Genomic DNA, 19,221 nt, shown 5'->3' on the forward strand with positions numbered 1-19,221 from the left:
GAGGAGGGAACACTTCCAAACTCACTTTACAAGGCCAGCATTACCCTGATACCAAGCCAGATAAGGACACAACAAGAAAAGAAAACTACAGACCAAAATCCCTGATGAATATAGATGCAAAAATTCTCAACAAAACATTAGCAAACTGAACTTAACAACACATTGAAAGGATTGTACACCATAAGCAAGTGGGATTTATCCCTGGGATGCAAGATTTAATATATACAATCAATAAATGTGATACACCACATCAATAGTCAATATATAAATCAAAAAAACAATGAATCAAATATAAAAATCATATGATCATCTCAATGGATGCAGAAAAAGCATTTGACAAAATACATCATCCTTTCGTGATAAAAACCCACAACAAATTGTGCATAGGAGAGACATATCTCAACATAATAAAGGCTGTACACAGCAAACCCATCGCTAACATTATACTCAGGTGAAAGACTGAAAGCTTTTCCTCTAAGATTGGGAAAAGACAAGGGTGCCCACTCTGACCATTCTTATTCAACATAATACTGGAAGTCCTAGCTAGAACAATCAGGCAAAAGACAGAAATGAAAGGCATCCAAATTGAAAAAGAAGTAAAATTGCCATTATTTGCAGATGATATGGCTTTATATATGGAAAATCCTAAAGACACAACCAAAAAACTGTCTCAACTAATCAGTGAATTCGGTAAAGTTGTAGGATATAAAATCAACATGCAGACATCAGTTGTGCTTCTGTGCAGTAACAAGAAAATATTTGAAAAGGAAATAAAGAATACTATCCTATTTACAGTAGCATCAAAAACAGTAAAATATTTATGAATAAATTTAACCAAGGAGGGGCCAGCCCAGTGGCTCAGAGGATAAGTGCGCACATTCCGCTTCAGCAGCCTGGGGTTCACCAGTTCAGATCCCGGGTGTGGACATGGCACTGCTTGGCAAGCCATGCTGTGGTAGGCATCCCACATATAAAGTAGAGGAAGATGGGCACAGATGTTAGCTCAAGGGCAGTCTTCCTCATCAAAAAGAGGAGGGTTGGTGGCAGATGTTAGCTCAGGGCTAATCTTCCTCAAAAAAAAAAAAAAATTTAACCAAGGAACTGAAAGAATACAATGAAAACTACAAGATTTTGATGAAAGAAATTGAAGAAGACACAAACAATTGGAAAGATATCTCTTGTTTATGGATCAGAAGAATTAATACTAAATACTAAAGAACTAAAATATCCATACTACCCAAAGCCATCTATAGATTCAATGCAATCGATATCAAAATTCCAATGGCATTTTTCACAGAAATAGGAAAAAAATTCTATGAAGCCAAATAAGACCCCAAACAGCCAAAGAAATCCTGAGAAAGAACAAAGCTGGAGGAATCACACTTATTTATTTCAAACTATACTACAAAGCTATGGTAATTAAAACAGTATGACACTGGCATAAAAACAGACATATAGACCAACAGAACAGAATAGAGAGCCCAGAAATAAACCACTGCATATATGGTCAACTAATATTTGGAAAGGGAGTGAAGAATACTCAATCAGGAAAGGATAGTTCTCTTCAACAAACGGTATTGTGAAAACTGGACAACCACGTGCAGAAAAATAAAATTGATCCCTTTGTTACACCACTCATGAAAATTAACTTGAAATGGATTAAAGACTTAACCATGAGACCTGACACCATAAAACTCCTAGAAGAAAACATAGGGAAGAAGCTCCTTTACATTGGTCTTGGCAGTGATTCCTTGGATATGACACCGAAAGATCAAGCAATAAAACAAAAAATCAACAAGGGGAACTACATCAAACTAAAAAGCTTCTACACAGCAAAAGAAACAAAACGAAAAGGCAACTTACTGAATGGAAGAAAATATTTGCAAACCATATATCAGATAAGGGGTTAATATCCAAAATATTTAAAGAACTCATACACCTCAGTGACAAAGAAAACAAACTGTCTGATTTAAAAATGGGCAGGGGAACTGCATAGACATTTTTCCAAAGAAGACATGCAAATGGCCAACAGGTACACGAAAGGATGCTCAACATCACTCATCTTCAGGGAAATGCAAATCAAAAGCACAATGAGTTATCACCTCACATCTGCTAGAATGGCTGTCTCCAAGAAGACAAGAGATAACAAGTTTTGGCAAGGATATGGAGAAAAGGGAACCCTTGTGCACTACTGTTGGGAATATAAATTGGTTTAGCCACTGTGGAAACATTACGAAGGTTCCTCAAAAAATAAAAAGTAGAGCTTCCATATGATCCAGCGATCTCACTTCTGGGTATATATCCAAAAGAAATGAAAACATATCTGTACTCCCATGTTTATTGCAGCATTATTCACAATAGCCAAGATATGGAAACAACCTAAGTGCCTGTCAACAGATGAATGGATAAAGAAGATGTGGTGTGTGTGTATGTGTGTGTTATATATATATATATACACACACATACACACACAATGAAATGTTATTCAGCCATGAGAAAGAATGAAATCTTGCCATTTGTGACAACATGGACGGACATTGAGGGCATTATACTAAGGGAGATAAGTCAGAAAGAGAAAGACAAATACTATATGATATCACTTATATGTGGAATCTAAAAAAGCCAAATTCATAAAAACAGAGTAGAATGGTAGTTACGAGGGCCTGGGGGCTGGGAGAACTGGGGAGATGTTGTTTAAGGGTACAAACTTGCAGCTAGTAGATAAATAAGTTCTTGAGATCTAATACACAGCACAGTGATTATAGTCAACAATACAGTATTATCAAATTCAAAGTTGCTAAGAGACTAGATCTTAATTGTTCTCACCACAAAGAAGAAATGATAATAATGTGATGTGATAGAGGTGTTAGCTAACGCTACAGTAGTAATCATAGCACAATATATAAATGTGTCAAATCAACACGTTGTACACCTTAAACTTACATGATGTTATACATCAATTATATCTCAATTTTTAAAAGTTTCCATAAGTCAGCAAAGTTATTGGTATCAGGTAAATAATACAGGGGAGGACCACAACCAGATGTTCCACAGTAAAATATTATTCAGTTGCCCCAAAGCCTAGTGAAAAAGGTTGACCTGCTCACTTGTTGACATTCAGCTCTTATCTACTATCATTCCAGCTATCTGGCTAAGTCATAGCACAAAAAAAAGTTTTATAAACCAAAAACAACTCACAAAAGAAAAAAAGCATGTTCATAAATAAGATGTGTGGGCAAAATGAGTTATTATTTTATTTTAAGCACTTACATTTTCTGTGGTTCTCACAATAAATGTGATAAATAAAGATACAAGCAGAATGATTTAAGATGCAACCTAAGAGTTGGCCACACCTGACTTTGAATCTTGATTCTGTCACTAAGCAACTGTGAACTTGGGAAAGTTGCTTAACTTCCTTAAGTCTGTTTGCTCAGCTCTAAATTAGGACTAATAATACCTTTCTTGTATTGCTAGTGTGAGGACAAAACGCAAAATTGTACTTAATAAGTAGTAGTTGTTTTGTTGTAATTATTATCACAGAAGCTTTGCTATGTAGCGCTTTGGCATCCTAAATTAATTTTCTATTTGTGTCTCCCTTTAAATCTTCTTCAAAACCCTTTTAGATGCATCATTTCATTTGAATCTCATAACTTCTAAGCTGAAGGTAACAGACATAATAAACCTCATTAGGAAACCAAGATCAATGCATTGCCTCAGTCATCCAGCATCTGGTAAAGTCAGGACAAGAATCCACATCTTATCCTTTACCTGCAAGAACAATCCTCTAGTCTATTCTCACACAGCAACCAGAGGGAGCTCTTAAAAGCACCATCCGATCATGTTACCTCCTGCCTTCTTGTCCCCTTCCCCTCCCATCCTTCTCTCCCTCTCCCCCTCTATCTTTTCCCTCTCCTTCTAAGTTTCTAGTTTAGGATTGGTGCAGAAAAAGAAAGCCCTAACTCCAGCTCCAGTGGGTGAATTTCCATATAGGACAAGAAAGCCTACAGTCCTGTGACCTCAGTGCAGAGAAACACCAGAAGAAGGAAAGAAGAGGTGAACAGCAACCTAACTAAACTGCAGTGGATGCTGCCAAGCTTTCTCCCGCCTCCTTCCTTCTATTTAACTCTCATTCTGCTCTGAAAAGGTCAGAGGGCCCTCCACTTAGAAACGCTTCAGCTAGAAAACAGAAAGTAAAATATTGAGAGGGAATTATTTGGGCAAAAATATTTATATTCATTTTTTTCCTCAAAAATGTTGTGGGAAGAAAGTATGAGAAGAAAATACAGAAATACATGAAGTATTGCAAATGTGCATCTAATATCTTAATATCAATTTGCAGTAGGTCAATGACTCCTCAACTTTTTCAGAGTTGGAACATTATCTTTTAAGAGTTTCATGATGTTTTTAAAAAGTAAATTCGATTAAAATCAATTTGAATGACTCTGACACTTCTTTAATTGATGTGGCAAGACCATCACGGCTCTACACTGAAATGGAAAACTTAAGAGATTTCAAAATAGAGTAATTGTCTGTGACTAAGGCATTATGAGGATAGCATTTACGAGGTCACTTTTATTTACAGAAAAAGCAAGTAGGCATCTGTATTATGTGAAACACTGCTATGTTGTGGGGGGATTTTCCCCTTAAAATTCATTTACTCCTCTCCTCCTAACTAAGTCACTAATGCCTTAAATTTCATTATTAAAGTTTAATTCCTTTAGGGAGACAATATTGTTTATCAAAACAAAGATATTGTAAGATGTACCACTATTTTATATGCCACTAAGAAAGAAAAACCAATGCCAGTTATAATAAGAGACCATCAATTCTAATGGGCATCCCAATTTCAGAGACACTAAGATATGAAATGCATGTGTCTTAAACTCTAGGAAATGAAGTAATTAAGAGCATGGACCTTGATCTCAAACACATCAGGATGGATACCCTGATTCTGCCATGTGATAGATGGGTTGCCTTGGGGAAGTTACTTAACTTCTCTGAATCTCTAGCTTCTCCTCTGTGAAATTAAAATATTGATATACATCTCCTTGGTCAGCAAGAATTACCTAAAATGAAGTATAAAAATGCTTGGTGCAGAGCCCAGCCCTTGGTTAGGACTCCAAAATGAAAACTATTATTGCTACTAAAGAATTATCCTCTAAAGTAGTTACCACTGGGGAGAGGGGCATGTGAAGTCCCCACTGCTCATGATTCCATAGGTTCAGGGGGTTTGTGACATTTGAGATGAAACAGATCTCCGCGGATTGAGGTATTTGGCATGAGATTTGCTTGTGGAGAGGAGACAAGACTAGAATTGGGAAACTGCTTGGGGAGAGAATGCCTCGGGCTAGGAGAGAGCTGGGTCTGGAAGAAGGGGTCCAAGGACACCAAAGCCAAACATTACTGTGTCTTCAGACTTTTGGCCAGGATTGCTTCTGGTTTCAGTTTGATTCTAACATCAGGAATACACTCATACCCTTGAAAACAATATGTTAAGTGAAAGAAGCTGGTCATAAAAGACCACATATAGTATGATTCCATTCCTATGAAATGTCCAGAATAGGCAAATCCATAGAGAAGGAAAGTAGATTAGTGGTTTCCAGTGGCTGAGGGGAGGGAGAATGAAGAGTGGCAGCTAAGCTAATGGGTATGGGCTTTTTAGGGTGATAAAATTAGATTGTAATGACGGTTGTGCAACTCCATGAATATACTAAACACCATCGAAATGTACACTTTAAATGGGTGAATTTTATGGTATGTGTCTTATACCTCAATAAAGATTTTTTTAAAAAAAGAATACATTCCTATGTCCTGCTATTTTGACGTCTAGAACTAAGCTTTTAAAATATTCACTTTATTTTTTTTCTGGTGAGGAAGATTGGCCCTGAGCTAACATCTGTCCCCATCTTCCTCTACCTTATATGTGGGACACCACCACAGCATGACTTGTGAGCAGTGTGTAGGTCCACACCTGGGGTCTGAACCCATGAACCCTGGCTGCCAAAGAGGAGCATGTGAACTTAACTACTACATCACTTTACTTTTTAAAACAATAAAAACTCCTGAACACATTTAGAAAAATAAATGTATCAACTTTACTTTAAATTACACTTAAGTCAATAAAACAAAGTCCAGTTAAGGTTTTCACTCTACTTTCACCCACTACAGGTAAAAATGGCTAATTTCAAACACAGTCTCCAATTTTGTAAACTTCAGAAGATTTAGTCACAGGGATAAGGCTTTAGCTTCTGTCATGAGCTGGCGTGCCTTGGGCAGTGGGGATGAAAAGGAGCTTCTTATATCCAGGGGTGATATTCAAAATATTTAAAAACTGGACGGAGTCAGGCACTGAGTAATCAGAATGGATGCCAGCTGGAGGCCCCTTAGGTGCTGGAGTTTGGAGGAGTCTGAGGGTCCAGGAGGAAGGACCAGGGAAGTTGAAAGGGGTGGGCTTAGGGAATGGGGGGCACTTTGAAGCTCCAGCAGGAGTGTTTTTAATAAGTGATACAGAAGATTTCAGTATTTCAGCAACTGAGTTAGAGCTGTTCCAGGGCACATCTGTCTGTATTATCTCTGGTATACTATCAGAATGCTTGCCGGCCTCTCCAAACGTCACCTTAAAAGCTTAGAAGTTTAGAGATGATCTCTTCTACTCCTGACGTTTTACAGATGAGGAAACCAAGGTGGAGGAAAGGTGAGTGGCTTGCCCACGATGCACGAACAGTAACAGAATGAGAATGAGGATCAAAGTCTCTAAAATCTCAATCCAGGACAGACGAGGTAGCGAAAAATGGGCAAAACATCCTCACATCAAATTAACTTGCCCTCTCATCATTTTTTAACCATTTCTAAATCAGAGTTGCAATTTATTTTCTAGTTATGTGCATAGAAAAAGCAAACATGTTCTCCATGAAAGTAAAAGACCTTGAACAGGGAAAACAAAGGGACAGTGGGTCCAGACTTCTGGGTAATTATTTTTAAATTATGTTAATGGAAAGCATCGGGGTGCACATGTAGCATCTCTCAACAGAATCCATGCATCATTGCCAAAGCAAATGTGAAGAGAATAAATCAAAAGCATTTAAAATAAAATATCTTGACACATAATCTCATTTTGTAACTTTTGTCTTCCTAGTTATTAGAAGGAAAAGAAATTAAGAAAAGATAGACAAAAATGATCCTATTCACCTTAAGTTTAATTTAGAGAATTGCCAATAGAATGATGCAGGACGACTTTTTACATGCTTAGGGTTTTGTGTATATTGAGGAGGAGATGAGTGTATTCATTCATTCATATTTTAATAATAACTACTGATATTTGAATGACCCTTTATAATTTAAAAAGTGCTTTCCTAAACATGCAGTAGAAGACTACTGAGCTGGGAAATATTTTGCAATATATTGCTAAGTGGAAATGCAGGCTACAAAAAAGTATGCACAGTTAAAATGCTATTTTTGTTTAAAAAGAAGTATGTGCTATGTGTTTGCGTGTGCATACATACAAAAAAGACTGAAGACATATTGAAATACTACCTGTTCCTTCTTGGTTGGTAAAATTATGGGTAATTCTTTGGTGTTTTCCTTTGTCTTTTCCTGTTCTGCAAGTCCCTTGCATTGAACAGGTATTACTTTTGTAATTAAGAAAAAATTTTAAATGTGCTTCCATCTGTATTTTATATCCATTGAGCTTCATCACATTCGTGTGACATTTTATAGAAGAGGATATTGAGTCTCAGAAGAACTGAATGACTTAGTATTTGACAGGTAGCAAGCATTACAGCTTGGGTTTTCATCCAGGCCTTTTGACTCTACATTTTACACTCTTTCCTCTACATTATGATGCTCAATTCTTAGAGCTGGCTTATGGGATGGCTCACTGGAGCACATTCAGGCCTATCTTTATGTCGTTCTTGCAGCAGAGCACCATCCACTCATTTGTACCTGTTAGTCCTTCTGTAGAAACCAATTTTCCAATTAAAATAGTAGCTGTTCTGGAAGTGGCACCAAAGACTTGAAGCAATTAAGCTCCCACAACAAATCCCTGCAGCTTTATTCATTTGAGCAGCCATTATTTCAAAGCACTACGCTACGCGTTGCTCTCAAATCTTAAAAGCTTCCCTGATTCTTTCCTGGACTCTGTCATCTTTATCTGTATCCAATTTCCACTCCTATCAGTTTTTCAAGGTATGTGTTTTTCTGTGACCTTTTTCTTAAAAGCTACTTCTTGCTTCCTAATAGGCCCTGTTCCACTGTGAGAAAGCAAAGGGAATTGTTGGGAAGTAGAGCTATGGAGCTAAATGTGACCACAAGCTCTGCGGGAAGCTCCGAAAAGCTATTCCATTACTCCATTTCCTCACAAATGAGCTCGGAAGGCTGCTGCTGCTGACTTTCTGGGCATGAAAAGAGTTCTCAGTCAATTGAAAGTCTCTGCCTTAGGATTTACTGAATACTGTTTTATTCTTTGACTTTTCACACAAATTTTGCAGCATATTTTGCAGGTAAATGTTCTGAACAAGCGACGTTGTCTAAATCAGAAAGATCTAGAGTGGAAGCTCCATACCATTTTGTGAAGTACATAGGTAAGTTGTGGGTTAAGCAAAAATCTGGATTTTGGGTACCTTTGCTAGATGAAACTCTACTTCCTCCTTCAGAGCTGAGCTGTGTTGTTATAGGCCCAATGACGATAGTTTCCAGGTGTTTGTTTCTTCATTCTGCTTTTTGTTTTATTTTTGTTTTATTTTTGAAAGATTTAATTTTTCCTTTTTCTCCCAAAGCCCCCCAGTACATAGTTGTGTATTTTTAGTTGTGGGTCCTTCTAGTTGTGGCACATGGGATGCCGCCTCAGCATGGCCTGATGAGCAGTGCCATGTCCGCACCAAGGATTTGAACTGGCGAAACCCTGGGCCGCTGAAGCAGAGCGCACGAACTTAACCACTCGGCCACGGGGCCAGCCCCTCTTCATTCTGCTTTTTAAAAATAATGCATATCTTCAGTCAGAGGAGAGGATGCTGATATTTAAGTAATGCAACCCAAATATGCCTGGACCTCACAGGCAGCCCTGTCCTGGGCTCACAGATGCCTTGAAGTAGAACTCGGCACTTGTACACTTCTCAACAAAAACAAATTCCATCTCCCTCAAGACATTAACAAGAAACATAGGATTTATTGTAGATTTCACGGAGAGATGCATGAAAGGGTTATATCAAGCACCACATGGAAAACTTTAACAGAAACTCCTATTAAACATCTCAGTTCTCCCCATTAAGTTCCTCTTTACTACCTCTTCACCCTTTAATCTTGTCCACACATAGGCTCCAAGTTTTCCCTGGTTCTGGATCTCACTGTATTGTCCTTTTGCTCTTCCCTCCCCCTGTACTGCCTGCAAAAAATAAATAAATAAAAATTTTCTAATGCAAAACAATTTAGTGAACTCTCTTAACCTTGCATCCTCACACTCATCACTCTGTTCTGCAAACAAAGAACTTCCTTTGGCATCAGCTGGGTATTATAAATTGCAAGTAATTTTTCTCTGTCACAAATAATTTTTTCCCTTGTCACAATAGTGTTGGCCATCAATAACTATTAAGGAAATGCAACTCAAAACCACAATATCACCTCACATTTGTAAGAATGGCTATCATCAAAAAGACAAGAAATAACAAATGCTGGTGAGGATGTGGAGAAAAGGGAACTCTTGTGTACCATTGATGGGAATGTAAAATAAATGTAAAATGTAATTGGTACTCCCATTATGGAAAACAGTATGGAGGTTCCTCAAAAAGTTAAAAATAGAACTATCAAATGATCCAGCAATTCCACTGCTGGGTATATATCCAAAGGAAAAGAAATCAATATCTCGAAGGAGTATTTGCACTCCCTATGTTCATTGCAGCATTATTTACAATAGCCAAGACATGGAAACAACCTAAGTGCCCATTGACAGATGAATGGATAAACAAATTGTGGTGTGTGTATATATATATATATATATATATATATATATATATATATACAGTAGAATACTATTCAGTTATAAAAAAAGAAGGAAATCTTGCTATATGCAATAACAGGGTTGAAACTTGAGGGCATTATGGTAAGTGAAATAAGTCAGACAGAGAAGGACAAATACTATATGATCTCACTTATATGTGGAATCTAAATAAACCAAACTCATAGAAACAGAGATCAGATTTGTGGTTGCCAGAGGAAGGGAATGGGAAGGTGGGGGAATTAGGTGAAGGTGGTCAAAAGGCACAAACTTCCAGTTATAAGATAAAGGAATTCCGGGGATGTAATGTACAACATGATGACTATAGTTAATACTCTATTATATATTTGAAAGTTGCTAAAAGAGTAGATCTTAAAATTTCTCATCACAAGGAAAAAATTTGTAACTATGTGAGGTGATGGATGTTAACCAATCTTATTGTGGTAATCATTTTGCAATATATACATATATCACATCATTATGTTTTATACCTTAAACTTATACAATGTTATATGTCAGTTATACCTCAATAAAACTAGGAAAAAACCAATAGTGTTGGCTTACCATGTAACTCCTTCTGAACATGTAAGTCTAAATTCCAAGGAGATTTTCTTCAAGGGTGGTTCAGCAAAAGCTTGCGTCTTTCTTTAGCAGAGCCATTTCATGGGGATGTGAATAGAGAGGGCCTCAGATGGGAGGAACCTATGGAATTTAAAGTGAAGAAAAGAGAAACTAAAATTTATTAAGCATTTAGCAGAGCCATTTCATGGGGATGTGAATAGAGAGGGCCTCAGATGGGAGGAACCTATGGAATTTAAAGTGAAGAAAAGAGAAACTAAAATTTATTAAGCATTTGGTGGGTTCTTTACATACCCTATTTCATTGCATCTTTACAACCACATTTTACAGAAGAGGAAGCTGAGGGCTTAGAGAAGTTAAAATAAATTTGCAAAGTCTCACTGCTACTAAGAAGCATGGTTGGGGTTCTAAGCCAAGTCCATTTACTGCAAAGTCCAAGGTCTTTCTTTATGCACCATCACCTTCCAAGGGTTTGGGATTTCCAATATTTAGAGAGCTACCTCCTTTACCATGCCATCAGGCTCCTTGGCAGCTCAGAGTTGCATCTGTCTACAGAAAGCCATTTCCTCCTTACACTAAGCTGACCTAAGGATGGCCGGATTTAACAGCCTCTCCTGGCCCAGTCTCTCCCTGTCCCATTGCCAGTCCTATCCAAGCAGCCACATGAATCTTGACATCTCATAGGAAGGTCAAAATATTGGAACTATTGGGAAAGGGATGGTGGATGAGCTGAGTGCTGTAGTGGAAAGGACCCTAGACCAAGCTTCAGGCTATATAGGCCATCATAGAATAAGTCAGTGTATTTCTCTCCATCTCTGATCTCTTTGGAAACAAAAAGGGCAGTGAAACAGAAACTAAAAGAGAAGTTATATTTGTGGACTGGTCTCACCATGTCTCTCAAACATACAAAAGTAAACCTTTTTCTTTATTTTATATCTGAATGGTTTAGCAACTTGACATAAACAGATTTAGTCCTGTAGTATAAAATAGAACAGAACATATTTTAGTCCTTTCTGGCATCTCCAAGAGGCATTATTTTTATACATTCAGGGCAGGTGGTACGTAGACCTATTTCAGCTGCCCACTCAGTGCCTGAAGTGTCATTGCTCAAGTTACTTAGTTTCTTTCTACCTTAATTTCTTTGCCTATAAAAAGCAGGAGGTAGGCTAGATAATCCCCAGGTTTCCCTCCAGGTATGTGGTTTATACAGTGGTGAGCATCTGCAGAGAATAACTTACCTTATGGGAAACACTATCCTATCATTCTGTGAAGAATCCCAAACTCAACATGTTTATCAGCAATCATTGCTGCCTTAAAGTTAACCCAAAAAGTACAGGTGGAAAGGGGAATAAAGGACAGAGGTAAGGGAAGCTGGGTGGAAGGTGAGAGTTAGTCTAAGGGAAATGCAATTGTGGGTTAACATGATTTTGCAATCATTTTAAGGAACACTAAAATTATATTACGTAAAAGAGTAGATCGCCATGTGAAACTCCTGCTTTTGGTGTTTGGGTTTTCAGGGAAATCACACTAGAGAAAGTTTCAGCTACTTATCCACATGTATGTGAGTAGGGATTTTTCAATTGCTGGGTGTTTGATTTTGAAACCTCTTCAGATATTTCCAGAAACTACACATTGATATAGCAATCCACTAAGAATGAAAGGTGCCCTGTCTCCTGGTTATTTTTCTACAGTTACACATGAGGTTTGTTCCTGGAGTAGTACAAAGAACTTTTCAACTAAGACTGAAGATAATCACAGACAGCTTGCTAGTATCGTCACTGACAGAATGTAGGCCTGCATTTTGAAGACACCTTTCAGACTGTGCCCTCTGCAACATTTAACACTATTTCTCCCCAACCCATCCTTGAACCGCTTTCTTCTCTTGGCTTCTATGACACCACATTCTCTTATTTTCTTTTTCTCTGTCCTCTACTTCTTGGCCACCTTTCTTTTCACAGCCTACTCAGTCTCTCTAGGAGCTGTCGTTCACTCCAGTCTCAAGATGTTGATCACATCTCTACCCTGATGAGTCCCACAACTATATCTCTAGCCCAGACTGTGTCCTAACCTACAGATCTAAACATCCAACTGCCTACTCAACATCTACATGTCGATGGCCCACAGGGATCTCTGACTCAACATGTCCAAAATGAATCTCCTCACCTTCCCTCTAAACCTAACCCTCCCCCTGAGTTCCCTGTCTCCATGAATGACACCACTATCCACTCAGTTGCCTGAGACAGAGAACTGAATAGCATCCTTGACACTCCCTCTTCCATGCCCAGCGTCCATCCCACCAATCATCAAACTCAGCGGAATCTAATCCTGCAGTATCTCTGGAATCCGGCCACCTCTCTGCACCTGCACTCTCTCCCTTATCCCAGGGGACCCCCATCTCTCACTTGGAACATTCGAATAGCTTCTCATCTGGTTCCCCACTCTGCTCCTCTTCATCCTATTCTCCCTCTACAGCCAGAGTGAGCTTTTAACAGAAGTCTGATCATTTTGCCTGCTGCTTCCCATGGCTGTTAAGTTAAAGTCCACACTCCCTAAGATAGCTCACAAGGCTTCTCTAACTTGCACTCTATACTCCAAGTTAATAATTTTTTTTCACTTCTGCAAGAGAGCCATCGTCTCTCTCACTTACCAGCTTTTACATATACAAGTCTCATTTCCTGAACACTCTACTTCCCTACTTTCGCTTTGCCAACACTTGGAAGCCTTTCTTGACTCCCTTTCCCAACACACACCTAGTTATCACAGCGCACTATAACTACTTACTTAACTGCCTTTCTTTCCACTAGACCACACAGCCCATGAGGGCTGGTACCATGCCCATTTTTATAGTTATGTCCCACCACCTAGCACAGTGCCTAAAACATAGGAGAACTTCAATAGATATTTGTAGTATAAATGAATTTAAAAAATATGTCACTGCTTTGCACTAGCAGCAATGTCAGTATCCTAAGCCTACTTTATTTGCATGCAGTGTAAGCTAATTTCTGAATCAAAAAAAAGTATTCTAGTTCTGTTTTCTGTTTTTAAACTTACCTTTAAGCAGTGGGATCCTGTTTTCAAATGAAATACATGTTAGAGCCTAATTTATATAAAATGGACCAAAAAACAGCTGCTTACATTGAAACTGGGGTGGAGAGGCCCATCTCCTCAACCCCTCTTGATCATGAGGGATTTCCAAGGACCCTATTAGGACACTCAGAACTTAGTTTGAAAACCATTGATCCAACCAATCCTACTGCAACTAGGCAGAAACATTCAAATCACCTGAGACTGCTGTTTTTTTTTTAAAGATTGACGCTGAGCTAACATCTGTGACCAATCTTCTTCTTCTTTGTTTTCTTCTCCCCAAAGACCCCCAGTACATAGTTGTATGTTCTAGCTGTAGGTCCTTCTAGTTCTGCTATGTGGGATGCTGCCTCAGCATGGCTTGACGAGTGGTGCTAGGTCTGCACCCAGGATCCAAACCAGTGAAACCCTGGGCTGCCAAAGCAGAGCAGGCCAACTCAACCACCTGGCCACGGGCCAGCCCCCTGAGACTTTTGTTTTCAAAGTCTTCTGAGAAGCATCAACTAATAGGAGGAGGTGCTTATCTAAAGAAATAAGGAATCTAGCATGAGACCATCAACTAACTCTATTTCAGCTTTCTAATTTTTTTTTTTCCTTTTTCTCGCCAAAGCCACCCGGTACATAGTTGTGTATTTTTAGCTGTGGGTCCTTCTAGTTGTGGCATGTGGGACACCGCCTCAGCATGGCCTGATGAGCGGTGCCATGTCCGCGCCCAGGATCCGAACCAGCAAAACCCTTGGCAGCCAAAGCACAGCGTGCGAACTTAACCACTCGGCCACGGGGCTGGCCCCTCAGCTTTCTTGATGACACTTTTCTAACCTGGAATGAAAGAGTGAAACACTCTATAGCTAATACTTTTATAGCAAAAGCATAGAAAACATCTTCTGATCTTGTCTTCTCTTAAACTTATAAGGCCTTAGTGACCACATCCCTACAATTGGATCTCTTTCAAAAGAAGTCACCCCTGCCTTCCAAACACCACCACCAGCAGGGAGGATAGGTGAGGGACGCATGGCGAGCCAGAAGATCGGTCCCATTAGGCTCCAAGAAGTTAGCCCCTTATCCCATTAAGACCCATCTGGGAAGCACGAGGTCATCGATCAGAAAAGCCCTTTAGCATTGCAGAGCAAGAGCCTTTAAAAATCCCTCAAAGAGAAAGGCGAGGCAAACCCAGGGGACTGTCTGACACATGTCCTGGAGCCTGTGGTAGAAGAGGAGTGACAATGATGAGGGGAGGAGGGTGCACCACAGGGTACAGGGCGCCCACCGCCACCCCTGCCTCCCTAGGGTACTGTACACTGGGAGTGCCATCGCAGTAGGAACACACATGCGGGAGATTTGGTGCATGGTTGATACACGTAGCTCAAGTCCAAGTCAAGTCCGTGGGTACCCCAAAGGTCCAGACCTTGTCCTTCCTGCAACTTCAGTGAGACTCTCCCAAAACCACATGTCCACACCAATCTGGTGGCCCTGCTATCCTGCAACACAAATAGCGTGCTGGCAGTAGGAGCTATCTGCACACCAGTTCACCCTCCTGCAACCAGGCCCTGGCACCAGACCCCAGGTTCCACTTTTAGGCTTGAATCTCAGAGCTCCTCCTGGCATCTGGTCAACCCAGTGAGGGCAATGGGGTGGGGTAGTAAAGAGTCAGAAATTTCCTCAAAGGGGAAATGTACCCCTGGGAGAAATGGTGGGTTCTGGTTTGGGGCTGGGTACCTCACCCAGACAGTACTGCCAGCCACGATGGTCCTAGTCACTGGAGGAGGACTTACAAACACTTGAGGAAGGTGTTCTGTCAATCTGGACCCATGCAGGGTCAGGTCTGGGCTCAGGTACAGGTTGGCACCGCACATCCCAGTCGGTCTCAAGTGGTAGAGAGGGACTTACAAAATTCCAAGGAAGGCACTCCAAAGCTGGGGCCTAGGGAAGAGGCCCAGGATGTCCAGCCTAAGGGAGGTACAGCATGTACCCACTATCCAGTTTAAGAAAAGAAACTTTATTGTATTTTTTGAAGTTCCCTATAAGCCCCTCTGTGATACCATCTCCTTCCCGTTACACTCAGAGATAAAGAGTATCCTAAAATTTTCCTTTTTTTCTTCATGGTTTTATTACATATATTTGTATTATTTTAAAATAGATCTTGTTTGGTTTTTCTTGTTTCTGAACTTTATACAAATAGAACAAATTTGCATATATTCTTGCTTCTTCATTGAATCCATGGATCAATTAGGAGAAAATCAAAATCCTGATAATATTGCCTTCCAATCCATGAAAATGGTTTCTCTCTTCATTTGTCTTCTCTAGTGCTTCTTATTAAAACTTTACACTTATCTCCATAAAAGTTTTGTACTTATTTTGCTAGATTTATTCCTAGGTACTTGATACTGTTGATGCTGCTTAAGTGTATATTTTCAATTTTATATTTTCAAATTACATTGTTGCTAGTGGTAAAAATGCAATTGATTTTGTAATCAACAATCTGGCTAAAATTTCTCTTTAATTTCATGATGTGGGGTTTTGTATGTGGAAGGTCATATATCATCTGTGAATAATGCGAGTTTTTTTCCTTTCTAGCCATGCATATATACTGTCATTTCACTTACTCTTGCTTTATTGAGCTAGCTAGGTTCTCCAGTACAATGTTAACTAGAAGTAGTAATAGTAGTAAATGTCTTTTTCCTAATCTTATAGGGAATATTTTCAATATTTTATTATCAAATATGGTGTTTGCTGTATATTGTGGTAGATATCCTTTACCAGATTAAGAAAGTTTCCTTCTATTCCAAGTTTAAGAATTATTAATAGCCAAGATATGGAAGCAACATAACTGTCCACCGATGGGTGAATGTGGATGAAAGAAAATGTGGTGTATTTACGTATATAGCCATATAAAAAAGAATGACATCCTACCATTGGCAACAACATGGATGGACTTTGAGGGCATCATGCTAAGTGAAATAAGTCAGACAGAGAAAGACAAAGACCAAATGATGTCAGTTATATATGCAATCTCTCCTACAAAAAAAAACAACCACCAACTCATAGATACAGAGAACAGATGGATAATTACCAGAGGCAAGTGGGGTGGGCAAAATGGGTAAAGGAAGTCAAAAGCTACAAACTTTTGGTTATAAAATAAATGTCATGGGGATGTAATGTATAGCATGGTGACTATAGTTAATAATCCTGTATTGCATATTTGAAAGTTGCTAAGAGAGTAAATCAAAAGTTCTCATCACAAGAAAAAAAAATTCTGTAACTATGTATGGTGGCGGATGTTAACTAGACTTACTGTGGTGGTCACTTTGCAACATGTACAAATATAGAACCATTATGTTATACACTGAAACCAATACAATGTTGTACGTCAATTATACCTGAATTTAAAAAAGAATTGTTATCAAGAACGTATGCTGAATTTTACCATTTTTGTACGTATTGAGATGATGAGACTTTTTTTGCCTTTGACATACTATTTCATTAATTAGTTATCTAACGTTAATCTAACTTTGCATTTCTGCAGTAAATCCACTCTGGTCATGATTTATTAATTTTCTACACACTTCATGGTTTGATTTGATAATATTTTCTAGATTTTTTGCATCACTGTCAATAAGTGAGATTGGCCTCAAGTATCTAACTTCACAAAACGAGCTAAGGAGTGTTTCCTCTTCTTTGTTTTTGGAATAGTTTGTGAAAGATTGGAATTATTGGTCTCGTGAATATTTGTTAGAACTTGCCAGTAAAACTATCTGGTCTTGAGGAACTGTTGGAGATCGGAGGAGACTCCTGGTGGATACTGGATGAGAAAAAGGACATTAACGGAAAAATTTGTGAGATTCAGATATAGTCTGAAGATTAATCATATTGTATCAAAGTTTACTTCTTAGTTTTGATGAATTGTATTACGGTTATGTAAAATGTTAGCAATAGGGGAAGCTGAGTGAAAGGTATATGGGAACTCTTGGTACTATTTTTGGAACTTTTCAGTAGTCTAAAATTATTTCAAAGTAAAAAGTTTTTTAAAGTGGGGGGAAGGAGGTTGAATGAAAAAGAAAGGCAAATGCTGAAAGGCAATGCTGAGTGGTAGGTTCACAGGAGCTCATTTTATGATTCTCTCTATTTTTTGCATGATTGAAAAGTATTAGAATAAAAAGTTTTAAAAAGAAAGACCAGAAGAAAATTTATCTGGTCTTGGTTTTTGCTTTGTGGGACAATTTTAAACTACTGATTTATTTTCTTTAAAATAAATTTTGGACTATTATTTTCTATTTCCTCTTGAAAAATTTTTTGTTGCCCTTTCATCTTTCCTAATAAAAGCATTCAAGGATATAATTTCTCACTAGATCTTACTTTATCTGCATCAAATACATCTTGATTTATAGCATTTTTGTTGTCACACATTCTAAGCATTTTTTAAATTTCCATCATAATTTCTTCTTTGACCCACAAGTTATTTAGAAGAAGATATCTTAATTTTCCACATGTGGGCTTTTTCTAGTTATCCTTTTGTTATTTCTAACTTAATTGCATTATGGTCATATACTGTGGTCTGTATGATTTCAATCTTTTGAAACTTGTGGATATTTGCTGTATGTCTCAGCATGTGGTAACTTTTCAAAAGTACTCCTTGTTGGTTGAAAAGAATGTGTATTCTGTAGTTGTTAGGTGCAGCGTTCTATATAGTTACTCAGTTAGAGCCAGCTCATTAATTGTGTTGTTCTAATCTTCTATCTCTTTACTGATTTTGTCAGCTTGATCTAAGTCCTTACAAGTTTAGAGAACTAGTACATCTTCCTGGAGAACTGAATCTTTTATCCTTATGAAATGATTCTCTTTAAAGCTTTCTGACTTAAGGACTATTTCGTCTGATACTAATATAGCAACACCAACTTTCTTTTTTTCCCCCCCGCCAGTACATAGTTGTATATTCTTCGTTGTGGGTCCTTCTAGTTGTGGCATGTGGGACACTGCCTCAGTGTGGTTTGATGAGCAGTGCCATGTCCGCACCCAGGATTTGAACCAACGAAACACTGGGCCACCTGCAGTGGAGCACGCGAACTTAACCACTCGGCCACAGGGCCAGTCCCCCAACTTTCTTTTGGTTAATGCCTGCATGGTATAATTTTTTTTGCACTCTTATTCTCAATTTTTCTGAATCCTTATGTTTTAAATGTAACTTAATAAACAGAATATGGCTGAATTCTTTAAAACAGAATATATATGCATACACATACATCCCACATCCGTAAATCTTTGTGTTATCAGTTGGGCATTTAGTCTAGTTTTGCTTATTTTAATTCCTGATATATTTGAGTTTATTTCTACCAACTTATCTTGTGCTTTTTATGTGTCTTGAACCTTCAATATTTCTTTTTCTCTCTGTTATTAGCTACTTCTGTATTTCTTTTTCTCTTTCTACTTTTTTCCTTTTTAGTTAAGAAGTTAAACACCCTTTTGGTGGTTATGCTGGAAATTTTAACCTGGATACTTAATATCTTTACCATTCTCCGAAACAATAAAAAGGACAGTAGAACCCTTTAACTCTGAACATTCTCCTCACAACTTAC

General features: G+C 38.4%; 1 protein-coding gene across 5 annotated transcripts in view; it reads right to left on the reverse strand.

Annotated features, from left to right (window-relative positions):
• The window catches only part of EHBP1 (EH domain binding protein 1), a 479,572-nt gene that overhangs the window by 435,719 nt on the left and 24,632 nt on the right, over window positions 1–19,221 (reverse strand). For all 5 annotated transcript variants that reach the window (XM_070572563.1, XM_070572581.1, XM_070572545.1 and 2 more), the window contains one exon: window positions 10,553–10,690. The gene's annotated coding sequence lies outside the window, so the exon portion shown is untranslated. The remainder of the gene's footprint in view (window positions 1–10,552; window positions 10,691–19,221) is intronic.

The sequence above is a fragment of the Equus przewalskii genome, chromosome 14, assembly GCF_037783145.1.
Source record: "Equus przewalskii isolate Varuska chromosome 14, EquPr2, whole genome shotgun sequence".
Taxonomy (NCBI): Eukaryota; Metazoa; Chordata; class Mammalia; order Perissodactyla; family Equidae; genus Equus; species Equus przewalskii.